Below are 11,883 nucleotides of genomic sequence, written 5' to 3'. Positions count from 1 at the left end.
TTTCACCAAACCTGCTTTCTAAAACAGACCCCAGGTATTGCAGAGATCAACACTTGTTAGTTAATGTGAATATCAGACATAACCAGTAAGAGTGCACAATAGATAGTGCTTTAGCGGATTTTAAGATAGATCGTTCTGTGCAAAGATCCAGAGCTGCAACTACGGTAACAGCGTTTAATCGTCTTTAATGGTTAAACTAATCAAATGTCAAAGAAACAGTAAATACGTCACAATTTCTGAAAGGTAGCAGTTTAATTAGCTTTTACTATACTGACCTATGAGTCTGTTTTTTTGCTCTATGATCCTTACAATTATGTTATATTGGTATTTTTCTTGTTTCTTTGGTCATGTCAGCCACCAAATACCTGCATTGAGAGCATTGATGATATCTGACATTATGTAATTTCCCATAATGCACAGGTTAGGAATCAGTTACTCATGTCATGTCATTAAATCATTGAAGAGGCCTTTTAGATTGAGAACACTGACACCAGGAGAGGTCAACTAGACTGGAAGATGCTTGAATGGGTAAATTATTGTTTAGAGCAGGGGTCTTCAACGTTTTCCAGGCAAAGGACCCCCAAACTGATGGCGAGATGGCGCGGGGACCCCCTAATTATATATATTGTATAAAATTGTGTTATATCAAACTGGTCCTATAGTCACTATAAGACCTCAATTTATCTGTTTACTACAGTGTGTTGAATTCATGTATTTGAATGTATTTAAAGACATTTCAATTAGTGGAAAAAATTGTAGGGGGGGGGAATATAAAAAAAAAGTCTAATCAACCAAAACTTTCGCGACCCCCATGCAGTACCCCTGTTGAAGACCCCTGGTTTAGAGAATGAACACTGTGTGACTATAACTATTTAGGTGATTAAATTAATGAAAAAAGATGTGTAGATTAGACATGCTAATAGTGTTGGAGCTATTGTAAGGCCAGGTGAAATTGGAGACAAAGCAATTGTGTAGTGAACGAGCGATTTTTAAAATTAGTACTTAAGTAATAATGTAAAAAAAGAATAGAAAATTCTGTACAAATAAGCAGAGAATGTCCAGAAAATACAGAGGTGAAATGAGAGCGACAGAGGAAGACAAAGGAGGAACATAAATTATGAAGTGAATGGAAAAACTTGCATGAGAGAGGGATATTAAATATAAAGAAAATGAAAGTTCCCACCAAGCACTGACTGGAGAATCTCTCCAGCACTAAAGACAATTTTAACAAGTGAGGGAGAAACAGCAGAGAGCTGATGACTGAAGCGAACAAAGACGGGAGTGGGGCAAGAAAGAATGAGTGAATGAGACGGAGAAATATGGTGAATGAAGCAGGGAAAAAAAGGCAGGGCAAGAAAAATGGGGAACAAATGCATCAAGGGGAGTTAAAGAGTGATTAAATGAAGCAGCAAGAGAAAGCAGGGAATGATAATGATCCTTGTGGAGTTAAGGGGGAGAGCATTAGGAAGGAGCAAGGTGGAGATAAAGTGAGTGACGGATGAGGGGATCGCCAGAGAAAAAGGGAAACGGGGGGAAATGAACGGTAAAGACAAGATGACAACAGAGATAGGAAGGTGGAGGTCTTTCTCTTCCTGTCTCAATTCTTCTCTCATTTTTTAATACTTGCTCACTCACTGCCATCCCATCATTCAAGGTCTTCTCTTTTCCCGCCATACAGTCTCTCTTGTTTGCCTCCTCTTCATTTCTTTTATCTATCCCCTCTATTGCTTTTTCCGTCGCTGTGTTTCCTTTTTTCTTCTTGGTTTTTAGACTTCCTGGTAATGTAGCCAGTAATACATCCTGTCTCCAAAATATAATATAACATTTCATATGTGTAGAGAGTTAAAGAGACCAAATTGGGCAAAGACAATGGAAGAAGTGATTAGGTCTTCCGCTCTTTTGGTTGCTTTTCTTACCTTTTTTAAAGGGATATATCTTTAAATTGGGTCACTTATGAAATATAAATGTGACATTTCTCTTTAGAAATTGGTGTCTTCTAGGCTGAGAAAAGCGAGAATATGTGTTTTTGGCTCACGTGGATAAAGAAAACCAAATCCCAGAATGCACTTGCTGCTCTGAGTCCACTCCCAAGTCACACCGACCGTACCCATTTTTTCAGTAAGATAGTAACTGCGGTGAATATATTCTTTGTAAATCTTTACAACCATTCCTCAAAAGAACCTGCATTATTGCACAATCCAAATTTTATTTAAAACTTTTCCATTATCAGCATGTAGCTTGCTAGTTTGAAATTGGTTGTGGTTTCCCGAAGAGAGCGGAGTTAGATAACGGCAATACACAGGAGTGGAAGGCAAGTGACATCCGGCAGCGCTTGATGTTCCGGTGATAATCCTGGAAATGAACTGTTGTTGATCCAGACTAGTATGGGAATAATGTACCATCTCTGTTGTTGCTGCTTAAGTCAGCTGATCGGTACTCACCACTGATGCTGCTGTGTTAGGGGTCAGAGGTCTGTTATTATAATGGTGACCATATCACAGTTCCTCTAGGAGGTGATTGTTTTTTTGCCCGCTGAGGCTCTTCCCTCCAGTCTATCAGCCAACTCTCGGTTTTAGACATTTACCCTAGATACTTTCTACACAAATAAAATACTGACATTCACAAAAAAGTACTAGTTTTATACACACCCGTGTATTTAGCCTATCATTAGACATGATCATATTATGCTCTATAATCATTTGGTCTGTCATATTATTTTTCATTTTCCGGACTAAAGTAACTGTCCTTAAATGAACTACTGATACAGTTATTGGAAAACGGCTCGACAAAAGAAAATAAAAAATGTAATAAGGAAATTAAACATTGGCAATTTAGTCACATTTGGTCTAATTTAAGAGCTAATGTCAAGACCAGAAACACCAAGCGGACCGTTTTTGGTTGATTAAAATTGGGGCAGTTTAAGATTTCCAATGAAAGTTAAATACGCCAAAGAAAAGAACATTTACCATCCAATCCAACAAATAAGTTTCAAGAGTTTACCAAACGTGAAATAAGGACTTTCTCTCTTACTGGTAACATCTTTGACACTCTCTTGCACAGGACAGTTTGGAATTGTTGAAACTATTATTTTAGCTCCTGCTGTGTGCAGTCAGACTCAGCTGTGTCCACTTTCACCATAATCTCTCATTAAAAATGAATGACATTGAGTTTGCCATCTACGATGTGCCATCCTAATCGAGGTGTGTATGTGTGTCCTTGGTCAGGTCAGGCCAGGTTGTAGATGGACTGACAGATTTATAGGGAGCAGAACAGAAAAAGAGAAGACTGGAGGAGTTCAGGACAGGTGGCGGGTGAATAGGAGAAGAGGAAAGGACAGGAACTGAAGAGAGGAGAGGGGAAAAACAAGGACAAACAAGGGGAGAAGTGTACCCATGTTAAGACAATTAGTCACACCTGCAGGAAAATCAAATGGAGAATACCTTACCTGTATGCTTTTGTCAGGCTGTGCATGTGTGTACACACGCCTTGTGAGGTAGTGTAACGTGTACACTGTCATTGCATCTGTTAGGCTGTGAGCATGTGGTTTCTGGTTGTGTGATTCATTGTGTCTTAATCGGTGTGCCCTTCAAGATCAAGATGGAAAGAAGGCAAAAGAGAGATTATGTAAACAATGGAGTTGTGTCTTCCCCGTTTGGCTCTACATACAACCTCAGTCCACCTGTGTAAGGTGGGTTTCCACAGGCAGCTGTAGTAACGACAGAGCGTTGCGCTTCAATTAATTCACTACAACAACAGTGGCATGAGCAAAGTCCGCTGATGGCGGCGAAAGTGCCTGGATGTTCACCGCTCTCCCAAAGTTGGTTCTGGGTCAAATTTGAACAATCACATGGGTGACTCGCACATATATTCTCCTGTGTGTCTACACACATGCTATATTTAATTGATTGTGATTTTCCTACAGCTTACTTACTTCCTTTATGATACGTCTCTGTAACTACCAGCTTGGCTGAGGGTTGGCCAGGCAGTTGGTGTTCCTGCTGAGTTTTTATATATATTTTGTTTCCATACTAGTAGCATGGTAGCAATGTAGAAATGCAAACTAGCTGCTTGTCAGCAATACTTAATGTTAGTTGAAATAAACTAAACACAACTTTTTAAGCGGCAAAGTGTGTGACTGGAGTAGAAAACACATAGTTTGTGATAGGCCGAAAGGAAACCGATAAAAACGCATATCAACACAAACAAGTTGCCTGCAAAACATGTACAACGTCGGCATCATGTTGTGGTGACACAATTCCCCTTGGAATCTGCTGCACGTCACCGACACTGCGGCGTTGCAGTTGAAAAAAGCTGCCTGTGGAAATCCAGGGTAAAGCTCCACTATTCTTTTCTGCTCTACAAATGTTATTTGCTGTTGGCAAGATGCTCATTTCCTGCCTCATCTGAGTCAGTCCCTGCTGGTCTCTTCCGCTGAATAACCTTCGTCGTCGTTATTTGCAAAATGTGCTGCAATTTTCTCCCCGTACCACAACACAAAAAGCCCAGGATGCTGTGTGGGCTCTTATCCCTTCTTTCCCAGGACACCACACTTGTTATACTCACACACATACACTTGCCTTGTCATTGTTGGATAAGTCCTGTATGTTGCTGTGTTGTTGCCTGTTCCATCACCTGTCTGCATAGGGGTTGTATAATGAATTGCTTAATGACTGAGCTCTCACTAACCTCTGTCATATATTGAATATATTATCCTTCAGTGTTTGTGCGTACGTGTCCGTGTCTCGGAGGGACAATTTAGACTTAGCATAAAATCTAGCTATTTTAAATGAGTATACACACAGCAGCATGATGCTGTAAAACACACACACAAATGTGCACACACACACACACACCAAATACACAGCGCCATGTTTGTTTGACATACGTACAGCAGTGAATGTTGAATGGGTTGACTTGGTGTTGTCAAACAATAAAACATTGAGAGGAAGGAATTTCCATCATAAGTTTTCAAGCATAACATGGCTCTATGACTGCAGGACTTAAAACTGCATTTATGATGCGTTCAAATGTTGTTTTGGTATCATGAAGCGGTGACAAGTAACAAAGGTGCCAAAGCATTAACTGAAAAACATCACAAAAGTCACTATGTTTTAAAGTAATAAGTTTGACTTTGGAAAGTTTTAAAAATGACTTTGCAACCAAGTCATAAATGTGTTCCATAAAGGATAAATCAGTACCATGTGGATTTGCAGTGGTTTAAAAATGCTAGATTCTAAGTAATAATAAGGTGCAGTACAGAAGTATTGCAAGAGAATGTACTTAAGCATCAAAAGTAAAATATACTCATTGTGTCCTCTTCAGATTGTCATATGATATATCATATTTTTTGTGTTAAGTGTCACATCCCTGTGAAATGCATTTTACTAAGGGTATAACATAACCCCTAATGGACATACTCAGTTAATGTATCTCATAATTGGACCAAGTGCAGATCTTGAATCTTAGTTACTTTCTTCCAGCCCGCAGGTCTGGATTTGGGAAGGAGGGAGTCCAGACGGGTAGCGCTTTGCAAAAGCTTTGCTTCCTGAACCCAAAGTGCTCAGATGTGTCGTCTAACCACACAAAAAATAAATGTCTTTCGTCCCAGAACGGATTAAAGTGATCTGTGTTGTGTGGATACTGCAGACAGAGAATCAATAATCATTGAAGCAAACCATGCTGCCATTTACAGTGGGAATTGGAATAGAAACTTTTTATCCAGGTCTCCTAAATGGAAGAAATGGTGCCCAGATGTCCTCATGAGAAAAGACCCACGTAGAAGTAAAATTTTGCTCGCGTATCCAATTAAGTTGAACCTACTAACAGAACGACCAAATCGGCCGATGGAGTGATTTTAGAGACAGGTTGGCATATAAAAGAAAGCCGAGATGGGGCACAGTCTTAAGGTAGCTTATAAGGAGGTAGTCTGCTTATAGGAAAAAGCTTTTCTAGTAGTAGTAGTGGAGAACAAGTACCTCCCCTCAAAGTGTGCTGTCTAAAGCAGGTCTTTGGCTGGGTGAGAAGGGTCATGGGAATTTCTGCTACACTTTCCTTACACTTTGCTGGTCTTTGATAGAGCGACGCACACAGCCATTGACCCTCTCAGCAGGACAGATGGCACTGCAGATATTTCTGAGGGGTAGAGGAGGGGAGGAAATCAGACAGTGATGGACGTTGTGCTGATGCTTATAAAAACATATCTGTAGACTTGGATAAGTATAAAATATGTACAGCTTTCTGCTGCAACATTAAATAAAACAGCCTCAATTGTGCTTTGTATTTGTCGATGGATGGTGGGCATAATTTTTGGAGTGTTTGAGACAATGATCCTTGGGAACATGAACAATCCTCCCATGCTCATTTCTGTGCATATTATTTTATAATAATGTGACTCTTTATTGATCCGTATACGGCTCACTTCCATTCAGGTCAGAGCCTGGGGCTGAACGACGTGTCCTCCTGTATGAGTGATGTCTCTCTAATAACTGAGCCACACTGCTGTCTGTAATATCCATGAGAGGATGAGTAGGCAAGTGTTGTAAAAAGTGTGAGACCTGAATCTCAATTGTTTTCTGCACATTGAGCTTCAATTTGTATGTCTGCACTCTTCCATTACAGCTGGCCGACCCATCTTGCATGGATGCCAGTGTGGTGTCATCACTGAGTTTGAGCTATTTGACAGAGGGGGCATTGGAGGGGCTTTTGTTGTTGTTGTTGTTGCTGTGGTAAGCATAGAGGAGGCAGGAGTGCACATCCCTACAATGTACCTGTGCTTTTAATGAGGACGCACACATACACAAACATGCCACAAAGCTTTCCCTGGAAGTACCAACTCATTTGAAGTATTTCGTGTATTCTTTTTCATAATATAGAGTATTTAGTTACCATGGCAACGTACACTGTAGCGCCGACAGGGGGTTCAGTGGGAAATGAAAGGGGTGTGTGGGTGTGGGTGTGTGTGTGTGTGTGTGTGTGTGTGTGTGTTTTTGAAGGAGACATCGATGAGGAGCCTCCATGGGTCACATCGATGCTGAATGTGATATGGTTTAGCTTTTTATCACGTCTCCTGAATAGGGCTTCACAATTATTTATCAGGGTTATTCATTTCACTTACAAATTGATTTAAATTGCACTTTCACTGTTCATAGACAGAGCACTGATTTTGCTGTCATGTTGTGCTACATTCCTGCTAAATAACGAATATAAATAAATTAGACTTAGAATAACTTGTCACTGGTGAGGAGGGTGCTGCTGCGTAAAACTCAAGGGAGCTGCTTTTCATTAAATGAAAATAGCTTGTCCACCTTAAAGTTCGGTCAGCCCACCTTAAGGGAGCTTTAAAGGGGCTGTGTTTGATATTCAGGAAGAAGTATTCTGGGATTGCCTCCACAACGCTCTTCCATATGATTCACTCATGGCCCTCACATGCTCTAACATGCATGCTATAGTGTGTAGTTTCAGTCGCCCTCATGAGGAATTCTAAGTAATGACGAAAAAACACTGTTTGTGCATCCACATGACGCAAGTCTTTGGGGATTGCGCACCTACTCCTAATAGTTAAAAAGCTGATTACTTACCTGTTAAAGAGCAGCAAGGCAACATGCCTGTCAGACCTCTATGGGTGTGCATCCCCACACCAACAGTTATTCATGTTTGTCTTTGCTGTCGGTCACTTTCTTTGTTTGGATTTTAGTCTTTCTGCTGAACGTGTTGGTCTTTTCTTAGCAGTACAATCACTGACTGATATATTTTGTGGGTGCTGCTTTAGGGTTTCAGGCATTCACCTGCAACAAGCCAGTCCCCTTTGTCTACAAAGCTTAACGCTGCTGTTGTCAGACGTAAATCGCATCACTCGAGTTGCAGAAGTGCCACGCAGCAAGGCACCAGTGTTATCCGATCTGTCAGACACCCTTGGGCTGCAAAAACAAAGAACACAAGAATGCAACAGCACAGCCGGATACTTTAGAAAATAAAACAAATTTCCAAATAGAACAGTTTTATGTTAATTTTGGCCGCCTTAACTTCTCTGCTGTGTCTAGAGCGAGACAGACGATCAGGCCCAGAGAGTGACACACACACTGAGAGCAGCCCCAGATGCATGCAGCAACGATAACTTAGACACACAATCCATATCTGACACCTATTCATAATCTTTACATGTGATCAAAAAGGCCTCTCAAACAGGGAGACACATTCTCCTACACTGCAGCTTTCTGTGATCAATGGCTATAGATGCGAGTGCAGACACACACAGACACAATCATACACACACACATAGCAAAATGACAGTGGGACCAATCCATACCTCCGGTTAATCTAGAAAATGTATTAATAACCTTTTAAATATGAAACATGCAATACACACAAGGGTAAAACTCGTTCCATCACACACAAAAGCAACCCGAGTGACCCTGCAATTTTCTGTGATTGTGTGATTGATGAGCCTATTGATGTTCCAAATGGTTCATCTCTTGGATAATGGCCTAATGTATTGATCCATGACTGTGTGTGAGCCTTTGTGCATGTGCGTGTTTTTTATTTGTTTTGCATTAGAATGTAAATTTGTGTAACTGATTGTGTGTTAGGCTGTTTGTCTTGATGCATGTGTACTTATGAATGGATTGTGTATCAATCTTTCATGGATGTGTGTATTTGAGGTGTGTGCGTGACCTTCTGTCCTGGATTACAGACAGGGCGTGATTGGAATAATCGCTGTGCTGACGGGGGGCTTGTCACTGAGGTTCAGTACCTCACCAGAATCCTGCACATCTTCACATGAGATGTTTGACAATTTGGCAGGTGCTTTGAACAGTGGTGAATTGTGGATGACATATCAAAACTATCCCTGATGACATTTCTTTTTTCAAATTTTTTTTTTTTGGAATGCGCTACTCTGCAATTCCTCTAACTGAGATGGAGCAGAGTTGCTCAATTGTTTTAAATCAATTTCTAGTATATGGTTACTGGTAGAACACTTTCTATAACTCATGAAATTAGTATTCACAGTTCAATAAATAAAGTAAGCGGGCTAATCATATGTTAGATGATTTCTGAACCATGGTGGTTCAAACTGCCTTTTTAGGCTGTATCTGGTGGAGGGAGTTTGCGGGTTGCAACATGTGAGAGACACTGCATTGCCTTTTTTGTTGACTATGACCTTGATCAGACCAGTTGTGTCTTTTTGCTTTCTTGCTAGGCATCCATGGAATTACCCATCCTCAGTCAACCATTAGTTTGTTGCAAAGTTAAGTGACAGTGAGTGTTATTTCTGCTCGGAGTAGAAGTGTTTTTGAAACTCGAATTGTTCAGTGTGTAATGGCGAAGGACAACGCAAAAGCAGCGAGCTAAAAGCTTCACTCTCAAAAAATTACAAAAAGACACCCCAGGGACTTCGTATTCACATTAGTTGTAATACATCAGTGGTCCATAGTTATTTTGCAAAGGACCATCAGTCCAATACTAGATGCCAATAGGATGCCACTAGATGCCAATCGCTGTGTTTTAGTAAAGCAGCGTGAGCCAAGCAGAAATGTGGTGCTAAAAGGACAGTGCCTGGCCACACCTTTTTATCATACTGTACATGTCACAAAAAATACTTTAATCAATGACTAAAACTTGTTTTCTTTAGGCTACACATTAGTTACATGTCAACAGACAGACATGACACGCATGCTGCTAATTTTGTGTAATTGGATCTGTAATTGAAAGGGGCATGTTCAAAATAATAGCAGTGTTGTGGTCAATTAGTGAAGTCATTGATTCTGTGAAGAAACAGGTGTCAATTATGGACCATATTTAAGAAAGGATGCAAGCAAATGTTGTGCATGCTGGTTATAGTGCATTTCACGCTGAAATACTCAACAAAATGGGTCGTTACGGACATTGCTCTGGGGAACGGCGGACTTTGATTAGAAGTTGACTGAAGAGGGGAAAATGTATAAAGAAGTAGAGAAAATTATTGGTTGCTCAGCCAAAATAATTTTAAATGCCTGGAAATTGCATCCAAAGCCTCAACGATGTGGAAAAAAAACGGTCAACCACCATGCAAACGGATCGAAGAATAGCCAAAATGGCAAAGGCTCAAGCAATGATCAAAGAAGACGTAAAGTTACCCGTGAGTACTGTTACGATCAGAGGAAGGCTATGTGAAGCAAAGCTATCGGCTAGAAGCCCTCGGAGTTTCCCGTTGTTGAAAAAAAGACAAGTACTGAATAGGTTGAAATTTACACATTGACTGGCCAAAGGAGAAATGGTGCAACATTCGGTGGACTGATGTAGGGCCGGGCCATATATCGATATCATGATATGAGAAGATATCTTCTTAGATTTTAGATATTGTAATATCGTAATACGGCATCAGTGTCTTTTCCTGGTTTTACATGGTGCAATACAGTAAAGTGAAGTCATTTTCTGAACATACCAGATGGTTCTAGCTGTTCTTTAATTTACCTTTTACTCACTCACAAGTCATTAAATCATTTCTGGTCATTATTTATGAAAAGTCTCATTGTGTAAATAACATTTTGTTAAAGCACCACTACAATATCGTCGCAATATCGACATTGAGGTATTTGGTCAAGAATATTGTGATATTTGATTTTCTGTATGTTGCCCAGCCCTAGAATGATGAGAGCAAAATTGCTTTTATTGGGTCTAGGGCCCGCAGACAGTTTGTCTGACGATCCTCACGCACGGAATTCATGCCACAATACACTGAAGACCGTAAAGCATGATGGTTAAAAAATCACGTTATGGGGATGTTTTCAAACTGTGGTGTTGGGCCTATTTATTGCATACCAGGGATCATGGATGAGTTTCATTACATCAAAATACTTGAAGAGGTCATGTTGCCTTATGCTGAAGCGGAAAAGTCTTTAGAAATGGGTTTTAACAAGACAATGACCCAAAACACACCAGTAAGCGAGCAAAGTCTTGGTTCCGGATGAACAAGATTGATGTTATCTCCGGACCTCAATCCCATGGAACACTTGTGTGGGGACATCGAAAATGCTGTTTCTGAGGCCGGACCCAGTAATGCAGCGGAATTGTGGAATGGGGTTCAATCGTCCTGGGCTGGAATACCTGTTCACAGGTGCCAGAAGATGGTCAACTCCATGCAAAACAGATGTGAAGCAGTTCTCAGAAATAATTGTTATGCAACTAAATATTAGTGCAGTGATTCAAAGTAAAGCAAACCCTCAATACATTTATCATTTTTTCAATCACTGCTATTATTCTGAACAAAACTGTTCATATACTATACATCTCTAGAGTAGTGGCTTGTAACATTTTTGTCAATAAAGGACCCCCTAGCTGAAAGAGAGATGGAGCAGGGAACTCTATATATTCAATAAAATGAAAGTGCATATTCAACTGGGCCTACACTAACGTGTAGCACAGCGTAAAGACTTAACACATACCGTATTAGGGTGAATGAAATACTTATGCAGTAAGTCTGAGGAGAAGATCTCTGATCTAGAGAGAGAGATTGCAGTAGCAAAACATTCTTGAAATAAGGTGCTGTTGTATCTTGTTTCATAAATAACAAAAATGTCACAATTAACTTTTTTGTTTATGCATTAAATTGTAATGCAAAGCAGTTACCATTTCCATAGAAAACACAACAGGACAGAAAATGCAATGTATTTGACTGCCCATGCAAACAGCAATTATGCTTTTTTTTTACTTAGGTGTTGGACTTAAAACAGTGAGAATGGAAAGCAATTAAATCAATAGTTATTTTTCTTACCCCTTTTTCATGTTTTGGTGGTCTTGCAGGGACATTTGGACCCTGCATGGTGCTGAAAACAGCATGTGTAAACACAGAACCACAGTGCTGGAGATACACACTGGCCATATACACTATAACAATGCCTCAAGCCT

The 11,883-nt window shown here is 40.2% G+C and overlaps 1 long non-coding RNA gene across 1 annotated transcript in view; it reads left to right on the top strand.

Moving 5' to 3' along the window:
• The first annotated feature begins 2,822 nt into the window (after positions 1-2,822).
• The window catches only part of LOC117957286, a 16,143-nt gene continuing 7,082 nt past the window's right edge, over positions 2,823-11,883 (top strand). Inside the window, exons 1-2 of the long non-coding RNA XR_004659464.1 lie at positions 2,823-2,834; positions 3,819-3,821. This is a non-coding gene — a long non-coding RNA (uncharacterized LOC117957286). The remainder of the gene's footprint in view (positions 2,835-3,818; positions 3,822-11,883) is intronic.

The sequence above is a fragment of the Etheostoma cragini genome, chromosome 14 (assembly GCF_013103735.1).
Source record: "Etheostoma cragini isolate CJK2018 chromosome 14, CSU_Ecrag_1.0, whole genome shotgun sequence".
Classification (NCBI taxonomy): domain Eukaryota; kingdom Metazoa; phylum Chordata; class Actinopteri; order Perciformes; family Percidae; genus Etheostoma; species Etheostoma cragini.
The sequence above is the reverse complement of the archived record's forward strand: the minus strand, read 5'-3'. Positions and strand labels throughout refer to the sequence as shown.